We start from the raw sequence: 15,441 nt of genomic DNA on the forward strand, positions 1-15,441 counted from the left end.
ATATCCTAAGGACTATAGGACTAACATTTTACTCACTTCAGACAGTACGAAAACATACTATAGTCACTATAAACAGCAGCCTAGCAACCTGGTGATGCCATGTGTTCACTTCAAAGACTAACACTACAAAAAGTGCTGGAGTCTTGTGGATTTAAGGACCTTAGCAGAATCCAGATGGATCTGAGGCATTAAGTGAATCATATGGATTCTCCCAAGGATCATCATTTTTATTAGGTTTGGCCCTTCTCTTCCTGAAGAACCAGGGCACTGTCCATTGACACTGCCCAGGCTCTGTGCAGGCTTACCTTCAACTTGCACTTCAACATTTTTTCCTGCTTCCTACAAAGGTTTTCTCTTTCCCTCTCCAACTTCTCTCTCAGCTGGGCTATGTTTTCTTTGAAGCTTCTCTCTTCCGCCTCCAGTTTTTGCTGTTGCTCCTGTATTTCTGTCTTAGCATTGCCTGTTCCTTCTCAGCTGCCTCCTTCAAATGTTTTAGAGAGAGAAGAAAACAACACTCAGGTCTGATGATTTTATTTTGCGATATTTTGTCTTGCTGCAACTGCAAATTTGGCCTTTTCTTACATTTATCTTTTAATAAGTAAAAGTAATCATTAGTAAGCACAGTTATCTTTCAACTTTTGTTAGAAGAAACTAATATGACTCATGCTTTCAAAGGATGTCACAGCATCACAAAACTCATTTTATTAATCCCTAAAAGGAATTCTGAACCTATGTCATTATGAGCCCTAAATTTTCATCCCCACACCAGGTAACTCACTAGGATCTGGCGTTTCTTCACCTAACACTCCATCGATCACATCAAAGATCCATGGATCCAATGAATACTTTTCTTCTTTATTTGCTGCAATCTCTTTTTTTAGTAGCTGTATCTCTGTATGCAACTTGTCAGATTTCTTTTGACACCCTTCATTAAGAAGTTCTTGGATCTATAAAAAAGGAGTCTACTTTCGAAAATCTTCTATTATCGAGAGGAAGGGTTTTGAGTTTAACAGTTTCAGCATTGAAGCACTGTGTCCACTGCTCTATCATCCAAGAGTGCTCTTTGATGAGTCTGTCCTGTAAAGTGGGGTTATGCATGGTTTACACCTTCCCACAATTCCCTTAGTACCATCTCACCACGAGTGGGGTCAGTCTAGGTCAGACCTGAGAACTATCCTCACCAGATGAATTCCAGCACTGAGGATGTCCTTCAGAGGCATGAAGGATTAATTCTATCTCAGTTCTACTGAGGCAGCATGAACACACACATCTAACAAACAATGGGAACTGCTGCCCCCCACTAGAACACTAGTTATCAAGTGCCAGGTTGAATTGAAGAATTAATTTTCCTCTGTGCTTTGGTGGATGACTCACACAGATCTGGAAACAAATGCAGCAAATTTTAGATCTTTCAGATTCCTGTATTTCAAATCTCATCCGATACTTTTAAGAGAAGATGGAGTTCTTTCAGGTCTGTTTGATGCTTTAACCAAGAAACCTAAGAACTAGTGGACTAAGGCCCTATTTACCCAGGGCCCAATGAGACTACCCTAACAATCCCCATCAACAGTAGCCCAGCACCCAGCAGATGTTAACTGCACACTGCAAATTCTCACACCACATATGGCACTGGACTTTGTGTATTTAAGGGCCTAAGCAGAGTCCAGATGAATTTGAGGTTTCAATGAATTATATGTCTTTATGACTCTCCCTGGGATCTTGATTTTTATTAGTTTGGGCCCTCTTTTTTCTGAGGAACCAGGGCACTGTCCATTAGGCACTGCCTAGGCTCTGGTGCAGGCTTACCTTCAGCTTGTGCCTCAACATTTCCTTCTCCAACGTCTCAGTTAACTGGGCTGTGCTTTCTCTACAGCTTCTCTCTTCAGCCTCCAGTTTTTACTGTTGCTCCTTGTATTTCTGTCTTAGCAGCACCTGTTGCTTCTCAGCTGCCTCCTTCAAAGCCCACTCAGCTGTTCCACAAATGTTTTAGAGAAGAAGAAAACAACACTCATGTTTGATTCTAGCCTCCCCAGCACAGATATGAAACTGACTTTGAAAAGGTAGCTGAGAAACCTCTGAATTATGTGGATCCCCAAGAGCACATTTCTGGATGTGACTGAGATGGCCTTCCTTGTCTGCCAGATTTAAAAAGACAGCTCTGATGGTTATATTTAGCAGTGTTGTTCCACAGAAAGAGAAGAAGCTCTTTGTTTCAGGGAGGTTTGGCCCTCATCTTTGTCTGAAGGTAATGCAGCAACCTACACACTCTGCTATATGCTCAACCCCACACCTGTACCAGATAGGGCCTTCTCCTGATAGGTGAGGCCATAGTCTCCCTGTAGAATAGAGTTCACTACTGCCAGCTGGTTCTGTAAGAAGTGCTGGAGAACTTCATTTGCCTGAAGAAACAAGGAACAGAGACATGTCATGTAGCAAAGATCCTGTCTTTTTAGGGAAATCACTGTTCTATAAAGTCACAAATGTGGCCTTGTAAGTTTTGCATTTGCTTAGACATCTCTCACTAACTTTCCTTCCACGGCTCCAATATAAATCCTGAGTTCTCTTGTGAGACCTGAACCTCCCATTTCAGCTGCCTTTGTAGCACCCCATCTTTCCCTCCAGAGAAGCCATCCACTATTCACCCCAGGTACAGCTGACCAGACTTATGTGCAAGTATAAATGGGAACCTCCGGTGTTCTCAAACATTTGCTCAATCTTTTTTCTGCAAGGAAGGATGCTCATGTACTCTTTCTTAACTAGGATAACACTTATGGATACTTTCATCTTGCATGTCTTACTCCTCTTGCAGCGTGCTTTGCCAAACTGCCTTTGTAGTTATGAAGATGGTCAATTACTCTAACCTGCCCTACTAGCTCTCTCACTTGCTGGTAGTATGACTTTGGGTAACTTGCTTACTACAATGTATATCACATTTCTTGACTGCATAACTATAGTATCTAAATTATAGTAATATTCTGAGCATTAAATTGAGGATCCAATGGAAGTACCTAACTATAGGTTACTTACTATATGCATAGTGTAGTAAAAAGGTACTGGACATGTCAGCCATTATTATAATTATTGTTATTGTCATCATAATCATCACCATTAGTTTACAATCTGTTCACGAAAGTATGATAACCCTACAATTGCCTATTATTTGTCTTCATTTCAGATAATATCACCATCTTGAGAACAAAGATTGTGTCCTTACTCTTTGCATCCTCTATACTCAGCAAAAAAATGATCACATTGTTTGATAAAGAACAATTGTTCTCTTTAAACCAGAATTTCCAATTCTACATCCTTTCTTGGGGAGAAACATTTCTAGTCTCCTCAACAATATATAGCTAATTTGGATAAAAACTTAAGGTGTGGAGATATCTTCATGCTCTGCTTTCTCCCTCAAAATGGTGCTGTGATCTTAGATTTTCAGTAAAAGCAACAAACATCCTTTGACTCTAGGATTCTGACAACTACCACTCTCTCTTTATTCTTCACCTTAACCCCTTTCCTGGGCACTAGGTTATAGTCCCATTCAACCTTGTTCTTTGTTTCTAAGTAGAGACTGTACCCTCTAGGAACAGAGAAGATTTCTCTTGAAATGCTTTTCATCAGGGACTCTGAAAGTTGCTTAATCTTTGCCTGGGAATATTTGACAGATGCATCTTCACTCTGCAGCAAGCAATCTTCCTTCTTTTTCTCTGTGGTGTCCTGTCAGGGAAATCCAACAGAAAGAAGCTGCTAGAAAAAGCATCCTGATTACCTTGGAGTAGACTGGAACATGGAATGGACTAGGAATCAAGAGACTTTTAGTCCTAGGTTTTTTTTTTAAATAGTTTTTATTTATTTATTAGAGACACACACACACAAAGAGGCAGCAACACAGGCAGAGGGAGAAGCAAGCTCCATGCAGGGAGCCCAACGTGGGACTCGATCCCAGGACTCCAGGATCAGGCCCTGGGCCAAAGGCGGTGCTAAACCGCTGAGCCTCCTGGGCTGCCCCGTTTTTTTTTAAGATTTGTTTACTTGAGAAAGAGAGAGAAATGCATGCGAGTGGGGGAAGGGGCAGAGGGAGGAGAGGGAGAATCTCAGCAGGCTCCCCGCTGAGCTCAGAGCTTGATGGGGGGGCTCGATTCTACAACCCTGAGATCATGACCTTAGCCAAAATCAAGAGTCAGATACTCAACTGACTGGGCCATCCAGGTGCCCCAAGAGACTTTTAATCCTCGTACTGATCAATTCTCCGTGTTACTTGTAGAAATCCCCTTAATTCCTTTGGGGAATTATCTATAAAATGATAGAGTTGGAAGACATAAGCTCCAATTTTACTTCTGCTGTAGTAGGATTAACAGTGACTCAACCATCAACAATGAACAAAGAAAGTTGAATTGTGGCTAGAAGTAGCAGTTCCTCAGAGAATTTGGGTTGCTCTGGATGGAAATGTGTACAAAGAAAATAAAATCATCCAGTGATGACTGAAAGGATACTCTGAACAGAGTTTGGAATCTTTCATGAATTCTTCCACCAAGGATTCCAGCGTGTGAAGATAGAAGTACAGATCTTTTCCCCTGAATTTGTAAATTGCACTCCAAGGGACTGGATATGCCAACAACCTTAATGAACAAACTAGAGCCTCTTCAGAGGGCTGCAGATGACCTTGGTCAAGCTGACACCTTGTTTTTAGTCTTGTGATATCAGGAGCAGAGCACATGGTCACCTCCTGCCAGACTTCTGACCTATATGGACTGATGAGCTTATTCATATTTGTTGTTTTAAACTGGTATATTCATGACAATTTTTAATGTAGCAATACAAAATTAATAATATGCCTGTATAATAAAAGAGAAAACCATTTCCTATAGAACCCTGTCATACAATAATCCAGGCTCCTTTGACCACAGTAAAGAGATCAGCTATTTGATAAAAAATATAGACTTCCTCAGGTATCATTTCAGAAGGGGAGAAATCAGGAGTGCTAAATGCTAAGACAACTACCATCAGTTTTTTCTGGAATTCCCACTTGTCATTCTTGAAGGAGTGCTCCATGAACACTTCCATGGCTTCCCTCTCAGTCTGCATGAACATCCAGCAGTTCCTGGAGCGTGTCTGTGGGGAGCCTCAGTTGCTAGGCCATCTGCTCGCTGTAGTGGTCAGTTGCCACTGAGTTCTCACACAAAGGCAGAGTGGTCAGCACATTCTCCAAGCAAGGAACTGCTCCCTTCCTGATGGCCCTCACAGAGGCTTTCAACAGAGTCCCCAGCCCTGAATAAGCCAGGAAATTTGAGGATAAATACCGAGGTCTCAATCATTAGCTTACAATTTTGATGGATCATCATCCTTAGATCACACACAAAAAACCCCATTTTATTTACAAGGAAATCTTATTTTCTCATTTTGAGAATGTATTCCTTTCTTACAACGTTACTGTTTTCCTGTTCTTTCTTTTACTGTTCTCCCTTTCTTCAAATTACAATTACCAATTACATATGCACATGGGTCACTGGAAAAATGGTTTCCCATTCAATGAGAATAAAAAGGAATAGATTCTATAGGTGAAGTAATATACACAAACAAGACCAGCTACATAATTCCTGTGGCCCAGTACAAAATAAAAATTTGGGCTCCTAGTTGAAAATCCTTGAGAATTCAAAGCAGAGATGGGCCCAACTCCACACAGGGTACTGCAGGACTGCTTAAGTCACATGCTCATGAAGCCTGACCTGCGTATAAGATGACACAGAATCTTGTTTCTCAGTGGGTTTGCAGGAACTCACAGCTTCCTATTTATTATCTGACACATGTAAATTTACAAAATATCTGCTATCTCCTTAAAGAAGTTATCCCATAGGATTTCTCAATATACAGATGTTCTCTCTTTAATTCCATCTTGCCTTTTTATGATTAGTGCATTAGGTTCCTGTGTAAGTCTCAGCAGACCTTCACATACAGAGACTTTGATAAACACACATGGAGATCTTTTCATGGCATGGATATCTGCTTCTCCATAGTTATACACAGATGTAAACAAAATTACTGATAAACCCAGGATATAATCAAAGCCCCACTACACACTGACACAGAGATATGCTTTGGACAAAGGGGACTCATGGATGCCCGTGACAATGATTCCCTCTGTTAGGGTCTTGGTCTTTGAGTGAAAATATAGGTACAGGATTTCTTTGATTGCTCCTGGAAAGTACTGTCCAGCTGGTCTTCTGGCACCTTATCAAGATGGAATAAGAGGTTTTTATCATTTGTAGGCCAAAGATGAAGTACTTCCGTTTTGAAAAGAACTTCCTGATACACTCTCCAGGCATGTTGGAATTCTGGATTTTGGTATTTGTGCCTGCAAAGGTGGAAAAAAATTATCACTGAAAAGTGGCCTTCAGGTAAGGGGGTCAGGACTTTCATTTCCAGGAATCTTTGCATCACTGTAGCTCCTGTGCCTATAAATCTCCTTTAATCCAATCATTTCAAACCAACCTGGGCCATCACTATAGGCAAGGAAAATCCATTTCTGCATGGAGCAGAACCAAGAATATATGGGAGAAGAAGGGAGAAGCATCAGTCCCAACCGAAGCAATTTATGGTCAGTATCCTTAGCACTCTTGTGGAATTTAGTGGTTTACGTATTCATTAAATGTTTATCAAGTCACTGATGAGTGAAAAAAATGGGGACTCCTGGGTGGCTCAATGGTTGAGCGTTTGCCTTCAGCTCAGGGTGTGATCCTGGGATCTGGGATCAGGTCCCACATCAGGCTCCCCTCAGGGAGCCTGCTTCTCCCTCTGCCTATGTCTCTGCCTCTCTGTCTGTCTCTATCATAAGTAAATGAATAAAATCTAAAAAAAAAAAAAGATGAGAATTCCTTTTGTGATCTGACTATGTCCATATTAGATATGAAATATGGGTCCTAAAATAATGTAATACCAGAAAGAAGAGTAAGATATTGCTTGTGAAAATATCAGGAGGATGACAAATAATACCAACATAAGAAAAAAACTTATAAAATTCAGAGTAAAATCACAATAAATAAATATATTTGGAATTCTTTCAGCAGAAACATTCATAGGGTAAGGTTAATCTAAAGGTAATTTGGAGAACTTGACACTGTCTATCTCAAACTATGTCTACCTTGACAGTGCTTCACAGAATGATTTTGGGGAGTATGTCAGGGGTTCAATAAAGGTTTTTGAAGGAATGAATACATGAACAATTAAACAAAATATGTATTACTTCCAAGTGCCATCAGTTATTCACCTTGCTAAAATAAAATAAAATACATGTAAAATTTACATGTAGTAAATTAACAATATTAAAATGGTGATATAATGTACAAGATTATAAGAAAGAAGAAAGTGAAATGATGAGAAAGATCACTGTGAATCTGAAAATCTTACTAGATAGATGGATATTTTTTTCCTGTACACTTATTGGATAAATATCCTTTGTCTGAAATTTGTAACTATTCGGGTACTAGTAAAATCTTCATAGAATATTTCATAGATACATGAAATATATTTTAAAAATTAGATCATTTAAATATGGTATACACATGTAAAAAAATGTTATTCAGGGATCCCTGGGTGGCGCAGCGGTTTGGCGCCTGCCTTTGGCCCAGGGTGCGATTCTGGAGACCCGGGATCGAATCCCACGTCGGGCTCCCGGTGCGTGGAGCCTGTTTCTCCCTCTGCCTGTGTCTCTGCGCCTCTTTCTCTCTCTCTCTCTCTCTCTCTGTGACTATCATAAATAAATAAAAATTAAAAAAAATTTAAAAAAATGTTATTCAATCTCAGAAAGGAAGATATCTTAACACATGCTACAGCATGAATGACTCTTGAGGACATCATGGTTAATGAAATAAACCAGTCATAAAAAGACAAGTAGTGTATGATTCCATTTATATGAGGTATCTATATGGAGACAGAGTAGGATGGTGGTTGCCAAGGGCTGGAGGTAGGGAGTCCATGGAGTTAGTTTTTAACAGGTACAGAATTTCAGATGGGGAAGATGAAAAACTTTTAGAGTGGGTGAGTGGTGATAGTTGCACAACAATGCGAGTATACCTATTGCCACAGAACTATAAACTTAAAAATGGTTAGAATGGTAAATTTTGTTTTATATATTTTTCCATAAAAACTTTAGGGTCTTTTCATTTCTTGTGATTCTAGGTTTACCAACATCTAATCTGATAAGCTATTTTTGTTAGTATGGAACAGGAAGAGCACATAATAAGAAGCTCAAGTATGTGAGTCTTAGGAAATTATAGCACTGTAACATAGAAAAATGTTTTCCCATACGTATTTGGTCTAAAGTCATTTGGTTGAACATTGGTCCTTAAACTTCCTCAGTAAGCTTTCTCCAGCAGCTAGAGTTTCACAAGCAATAACATATGATAAACAATCACCAAACGCCATTCAACAATCACCGCTATTAGATTGCATCTCCATCTGATGTCAAACAAAAGTTGAATTCAAGTGCCGACTGACAGGGCTTAGTTGACTCCCCCCCGCCCCTCCCTGTTGAACCTTCCACCACCCAGAGCATGCTCTGAGACCTGGAATCAGCTTTACAGCATCCTCTGAGTACTCATCTTCTGTGATTGATGCTCCATCTATCTTCAACTCCAGGGTAAAATTCCAAACAGTCCAAACAAAGTCTGGAAAGAAACTCACAAACTCGGTGGGGTCCTCTTTTTCATCAGAGGTTGAGGATTTTGTCCTGATTAGCTGTGTTAGTTCAGTCACATAGCTGAGAATTTAGCTAAGGAAGGAGAAACACCACAGTTTCAGCTTGTATTTAAAAACAAATTTTATAAACATTGACTTATGTCCCATGTCCCCTTCCCCTCAACCATGACAATTAAGTCACAGGAAAGATGACAGTATCAGTTGCCATTCCTGTAAACTCGGTAAAACTTGGTGGTTTGGTCCCTGGGAGGATACTGCAGCTATTCCAGGGCTTGATTTTTGATGGTGCCTATGCTATTGTAGTTCAGGGTGCTGCTCAGAAACACGGCAAATGGATCTTTGGGTTGACCTATGAAACACATTAGAGCAAAAGGCTAAAGAGTACACTCTTCATTTACTTGTTAACCTGCTTTTAGCACAGTGACTAGAATGTAGTAGGTGTGTACCAAGTAGCAGGAAATCATTCCTACAGCAAATTTTATGTGCCATGGTCAACATTAAAAACATAATGTTACTCAGTTAAATTCAACAGCTATTCATTAGATATTTTCTAAATGACAGGCAGTGCATTTGGTTGGGTAGATGCAAAGTTCCATATGACAGTCCTCGCCCCTGAGAAGTTAGTTGACTTTCTGGGTTAGCAGACCAGACTAATATGTAAACATATAACCGTAACTAAGTGAATGCTTTGCCAGCAGTCCTCGCCCCTGAGAAGTTAGTTGACTTTCTGGGTTAGCAGACCAGACTAATATGTAAACATATAACCGTAACTAAGTGAATGCTTTGCCAGCAGTGGAACCAAAAGCTAAAATATAAAAGAGAAAGGGAGTAAATCCAAAAATGTAAAAAAGTATCATGTGAATTCGGAATAAGACTTTACGTCTGACTGTGAAATGATAGGAGTAGGTAAAAATAACAGCTGAGTTGGGCTGCCTGGCTGGCTCTGTCAGTTAAGTGCCTGCCTTTGGCTCTGGTCATGATCTCAGGGTCCTGGAATCAAGTCTCAGGTTGGGGTCCCTGCTCCTCTGGAACTTCTCCCTCTCCCTCTACCCCTTCCTCCTTCTGCCCCTTCCTCCCTCCCTCCCCCTGAGGGGCCTTGCTCGTGCCCACGAGGGCTCTCTCTCTCTCAAATAAATAAATAAAATCTTTTTTTAAAAAGTATCTAAGGAAACAAGGAGGGTGAAATTCCAGAGGGCAAGGAATTGGTTTGGATAGGACCAGTGACAATTCTTCCCCCTCCCCACACATAAAAAGCTGGTATGAAGGAGACAAGGATTACTGCAAGCAACTGTCCCATGAGAAGTAAGAGCTAGCAGGAGCACAGCCAGCAGGAACCATGGACAAGAAGGGCGCTGTGAAGGGTGTCAGGCAGGGGGCAACTGAGAAACATGCTGGAATGTCACAGTATGGAATCTGGAGGGAGACTGCAGCCCACATGCACCTGCCACCTCAGAGTGGCATCTTTTGAGAAGTGGGCTCCTTATGTCCCAGGAGCTATATAGGTGTTTGGGCCCAGACCCTAGATCCCCAGTCCTGGTAAGCCCCAGCTCTCCAGAGTTTACTGAAGGGATGTGTGTTGCACGTGCACTTGAAGGTCATTTCAGAATTGTCAGTTGATGTAGAACATGGCAAGGGTTCGGAGAGGCTGATTGCAGGGGCAGGATCTTAGGGGAATAAGGCCTTCAGCTCAAGTCATGATCTCAGGGTCCTGGGATTGAACCCCATCTGCATCTGGCTCTCTGATCAGCAGGGAGTCCGATTCTCTCCCTCCTCTGCCTCTGCCCCTCCCTTTGCTCTCTCTCTCTCTCTCTCAAATAAATAAATAAAATGGCTTCAAAAACATATAGCACCAAAACCAATAAATTCTTAGGGATAAACTTAAGTAAGGAAGCTGAAGACTTATATACTCAAAAACTACAAAACGTTGCTGAAAGAAATTCAAGAAGAAATGTGGGGTCTTTTTTTTCAGAAAAAGAACAATGCTTAAACAACAAAGTGTAATAAACAACATCCTAAAAGTTACATGAATCTCAAGGGACCCAGAGTAGCCAAAACAATCTTAAAAAGAAACAATAAAGTTAGAGGTCTCACACTTCCTGATTTTAAAACTACAATCCAAACAGTGTGGTACTGGCATAAATAATGACATATAGACCAATGGAATAGAATAGAGAGCCCAGAAATAAACCTTGGCTTATATGGTCAAATGATTTTCAATAATGGTGCCAAGACCATTTAATGGGGAAAGAACAGTCTTTCCAACAAATGGTGTTGTGAAAACTGCATTTCCACATGTGAAAGAATGAAATTAGACCTTTACCATACATGCACTATTTACAGAAAAAAATATAAAGGAATCAAAGACCTCGACATAACACCTAAAACTATAACAGAAAGAAAGAAAACATAGGGAGAATGCTCCATGACATTGGACTTGACAATGATTTCTTGAATATGACACCAAAAACAAAGGCCAAAAAAAAGTATATTAAAATTAAAAATGTCAAACATCTGTGCATCAAAACACACAATCAACAGAGTGAAACATAACCTTCAGAATGGGAGAAAATATTTGCAAACCGTATGTTTGATGAGAGGTTAATATCTTGAATATATAAAGAATTCCCACAACTCAACAACAAAAAGCAAATAACCCGACTTTAAAAATGGGTCGCTCCCTCCACTTCCCGATGCCCTTCCTCCTCACACGGGTCCTGCTGGGCACTGGAAAAACAAAGAGAAAAGATGACCCTTACCCTAGAGACAATTTAAATCTAAAATTTGGACTGCCGATTGTTCTTTTATGGGTAACATCCAATATCCTGAAAATACTACAAAGCTATATTGCATGGAATAATTCAATGGCAATCTTCCTAATCTCAGCTGTTAAAAGTAACTTGTATGACCTAACTATATGGTTTATTCATCGTGCATTGTTTTTAAATGCACGATCCCCACAAATAACTGGCAGTATTTATTAAAAATCAGTTTTTGGGGATCCCTGGGTGGCGCAGCGGTTTGGCGCCTGCCTTTGGCCCAGGGCGCGATCCTGGAGACCCGGGATCGAATCCCACATCGGGCTCCCGGTGCATGGAGCCTGCTTCTCCCTCTGCCTGTGTCTCTGCCTCTCTCTCTCTCTCTCTCTCTCTCTCTCTCTCTCTCTCTCTCTCTGTGTAACTATCATAAAAAAAAAAGCTTTAAAAATCAGTTTTTGAGCATTTAACCATCACTCCAGAAAACTCTTACAGAGAGTAACTTATGAAACCAATGATCATTTATCTGTATATAATAGAACTATCTCATTCAACTTGTTTATTTGGGAGATAAAAGCTTCTTGCCTTGCTACCGCTGTCCCGCTTTACATTAAATTTTTAAAAATCACTTTGTAAGGGCAGCCGGGGTGGCTCAGCAGTTTAGCGCCGCCTTCGGCCCAGGGCCTGACCATAGAGACCCTGGATCGAGTCCCACATCAGGCTCTCTGCAGGGAGCCTGCTTCTCCCTCTTCCTGTGTCTCTGCTTCTCTCCTTGTGTGTCTCTCATGAATAAATAAATAAAATCTTTTTTAAAAAATCACTTTGTAAGATCATCTCCTCCCCAAAGCTTTTCAAAATAATAACTATGGGAACTCTACATTGCCTTCTAACATAGCAAAACTAAACGCATGTTTTACTTCTAATCTCTTGCACAGAAGTCTGTTAAGAATCAAATTGATTTTTTTGACAAAAAATATTTTAGTTACCCTAATATTTCTTAGTATTTCCCAGTTTACAGACCTATTGACACCGAACTTGTTGCTTCAATTCTCTTTGGCTTCCCAGGCTCGTTGTAGAAATAGTACATTAACTGTGGAAAATTCAGTGTACTGGAAGGCTTTTGTTATTGACCTGCACAGTAATGAATAAGTAGGAGTTACTTTTTTACACAGTACAGGATGAGAAAGTCAAGATTTACAGAGGTAGGTTCCTTTTTCAAAGTCTCCCAGGCAGTAGATAATTAGAACTCCAGGTGTTGAACGATAGCAGACTTAACCAAGACCCCACATTTCTTCTTGAATTTCTTTCAGCAACGTTTTGTAGTTTTTGAGTATATAAGTCTTCAGCTTCCTTATTTAAGTTTATTCCTAAGAATTTATTGGTTTTGGTGCTATATGTTTTTGAAGCCATTTTATTTATTTATTTGAGAGAGAGAGAGAGAGAGCAAAGGGAGGGGCAGAGGCAGAGGAGGGAGAGAATCGGACTCCCTGCTGATCAGAGAGCCAGATGCAGATGGGGTTCAATCCCAGGACCCTGAGATCATGACTTGAGCTGAAGGCCTTATTCCCCTAAGATCCTGCCCCTGCAATCAGCCTCTCCGAACCCTTGCCATGTTCTACATCAACTGACAATTCTGAAATGACCTTCAAGTGCACGTGCAACACACATCCCTTCAGTAAACTCTGGAGAGCTGGGGCTTACCAGGACTGGGGATCTAGGGTCTGGGCCCAAACACCTATATAGCTCCTGGGACATAAGGAGCCCACTTCTCAAAAGATGCCACTCTGAGGTGGCAGGTGCATGTGGGCTGCAGTCATTCTCCATTTAGTTTTGCTGTTGATTGGGTACAAATCTCTCCCAGTAGAGCTCCAAGGTATAAGCCACCATATCTTCCCTGGCAAGTCAGCAGTAGAGTATCCTCCAGTATCGCCTTCAGGGGGAATAGGATCATCTGTGTAGGTGAGAGTTTGGAATTAGGCAGATCCTTGAACTCCTAAGATCTGCTCCTGTGACCCAGTCTTTCCCTACACTTGGATCACTTGCCTGATCCATGTCCCAGGCTACTCTGACCTGCTGGCCCATGTAGTGGACAGTACACACCCTGTCAGCCAGCCTTGGGCAGCCGAGGCATTCCAGGCATGAGAGACTTGAGCCTGTCCCCAGTCACCTGGATAGCCTTAAGGGAGAAGGAAACTGGCTCACCACAAATCTTCCTGAGGTGGGAACTTGAAACTGATGACAATAAGTCCCTATTTGCATTTGCTGCCTGACGGGGTCCTGGACTTCTCCACCAATCAAGGGTCTTGGGTGTCTTTTTTTGGAGGCTATCATGGCAAGTCTGCCCGACAGGGCAATCCAGCCTCTTCCAGTTCTGCCTTCAGGGAGAATATGCACCTTTGTGTAGTTTACGATTTGGAATGAGGCAGATGCCAGTACACCAAAAAGCCCATTTCTGTGACATGGCATATTCGGACATTTGCTCTGTTCCAGGTCCCTGGCTACCCTGTCCTGCAAGGGTATATGCATGTGAACTATGCAATCCATTGGTTGGCTTTGGACAGCCTGAACCTTCCATGCTTGCGTGGCTCAGGCTAATCCCCAAAGACCTGCGACCTGCACAGTCTCAGGGTAGAGAGAGTCCACCCCAAGAATATTATTCTGAGGGAGCACCCTCCAACAGTCAATAGTCCCCACGTGGTCTTCTTGCCTGATGGAGACTCGGGTTTGTTTTCTTTTTAAAATATACATAAATATTTTTATTGGAGTTCAATTTGCCAACATATAGCATATCACCCAGGGCTCATCCCGTCAAGTGCCCCGCTCAGTGCCCATCACCCAGTCACCCCAACTCCCCGCCCACCTCCCTTTCCCTTTCCCTTTCCACTTACCCCTTGTTCATTTCCCAGGAGACTCAGGTTTTTCTCGGAACCAGGACTCCTAGGTTTGTCAAAGCAGCTGAATAACTTACAGTTTGCCTTCGGGAGGAATATCCACCACGAGGTGCCTAGGGCGTGGGATTCAGCGGGTGCCTCGCACCCCCAAAAGCCTGCTCCCGAGGCCAGACTCCTCCCAGCACGTGCACTGTTCCCGCGCGGCGCGGGAAAGCCTGCGCATGCGCAGCACGCATCCATCAGCCAACCCCGGGCAGCCGTGGCCCTCGGTGCCTGAGGAACTCTGGGCGTCCCCAGCACCCCGGGGGCTTCCAGGGCAGAGCCAGCCCGTATCTTGAAACCTTTTTGAGGCAGTAGCTTTGAACTGGTGACCGTGAATCCTCATTTGGACTGGCTGCCTGATGGGGTCCTGGGATTCTCCAGCGTCAAGGTTCCCAGGAGTCTCTTCCAGAAGGAAAACCCGGCCAGGCACCCCTGGAGATTGCCCCAGCTCTGCTTCAGGGGAACTACTGCCCACTGCGTCGGCCGCCCAGCTGCCCAGTTACCCGCTGCGGGTGCTCGGCGGCGTGCAGAGGGCGCAGGCGCTGAGACTGCGCATGCGCACCGGGCACCCCGCGGGCCGGCCTGGGGCGCAGAGGCTCCCCGGGGCTGCTTGCATGGCCTCCAGGGTGGACGCACCCATCCCTGAAAATCCTTTGGAAGTTTCAGACGGTGATGAGTCTCAGGTTCCCCTTGAATCTGCTGTTTGGTGGAGTCCCGGCTTCTCTAAGATTCAAGTCTCCCAGTTATCTTTTTTTTATTTTTTATTTTTTTTATTTAAAGATTTATTTGTTCATGAGAGACAGAGTGAGAGGCAGAGACACAGGCAGAAGGAGAACAGGCTCCCTGCGGGGAGCCCCCTTGCGGTACTGGACCCCAGGACCCCGGGATCACGACCTGAGCCAAAGGCAGACGCTCAACCGCTGAACCACCCAGGGGCCCCTCTTAATGGAGGATCAGCGCACTAACCTGTCTATCCAGAACCAGGTAAGGCAAGCCACATTTCTCCAGCTCTGCTTTCAGGGGGAATTTGTGATTTGTGTAACTAAGGGCTTGGAACTAGATGC

At 42.6% G+C, this 15,441-nt stretch overlaps 1 pseudogene; it reads right to left on the bottom strand.

The window, feature by feature from the left end:
* Window positions 1-746: 746 nt before the first annotated feature.
* LOC129519782 (guanylate-binding protein 4-like) lies at window positions 747-14,720 on the bottom strand (annotated as a pseudogene).
* Window positions 14,721-15,441: the final 721 nt, after the last annotated feature.

The sequence above is a fragment of the Nyctereutes procyonoides genome, unplaced genomic scaffold (assembly GCF_905146905.1).
Source record: "Nyctereutes procyonoides isolate TBG_1078 unplaced genomic scaffold, NYPRO_anot_genome, whole genome shotgun sequence".
Classification (NCBI taxonomy): Eukaryota; Metazoa; Chordata; class Mammalia; order Carnivora; family Canidae; genus Nyctereutes; species Nyctereutes procyonoides.